Below are 752 nucleotides of genomic sequence, written 5' to 3'. Positions count from 1 at the left end.
TAAAATACCATAACATAAATATACTTAGGATCAGCATATATATATATACATGACTCTAACATAAAGAGATAGACGAAAAAAAAAAAGGGTCATACAATAGTTTCAATTTAACCAAGTGTGACACTGTTCTTACTTAAATTTTCATTTATGATAATGTTATGTTCACAGAAAAATGCAATGCTAATTGAATCTCAGAGAAACTAATATATATTTTCTAAATTAAATTAAAAAATAATAATAATAAATTCTAATTAATCTGTGACACACGGTTCATGAGTTGTAGGGGAACGTCGACAAGAGAAACTAGATGGCTCGTGACCAACATGTGCAAAATGGAAAGGAAGTGATCCACCGTTGCCACCAGCTAAGTTTTGAATGGCACCAAACGTCAATTTAAGAGATGCATTGGACCTTTTTTCCTTTTTAGTCGACTGTTATGGGCCCTATCATTAGTTAACACGTGGCATCATGTTAGTGGGTCCGCTTATACACAATCTGCCACGTGATGATGAAGTTGCATCCTCTCAAGTCTCAACTTTGGAAGAGGACTGTAATCTATAACTGGATGGCAAAAATTTCCGTTGTGTGACCAAAAAATAGTTTAAAATGAGTAGAATTATAAATTAATAAAATAATATATCTATTTATATTGAATTTGTAATTATTATTATATATAAATTTTATTTTTGTACTTTATACAAAATTAATTTTTTATTTTATTATTTTATTTTTTCATTTTAAAAAATTTATTA

The sequence above is a fragment of the Arachis ipaensis genome, chromosome B04, assembly GCF_000816755.2.
Source record: "Arachis ipaensis cultivar K30076 chromosome B04, Araip1.1, whole genome shotgun sequence".
Classification (NCBI taxonomy): Eukaryota; Viridiplantae; Streptophyta; class Magnoliopsida; order Fabales; family Fabaceae; genus Arachis; species Arachis ipaensis.
Note: the sequence above shows the minus strand (reverse complement) of the source record.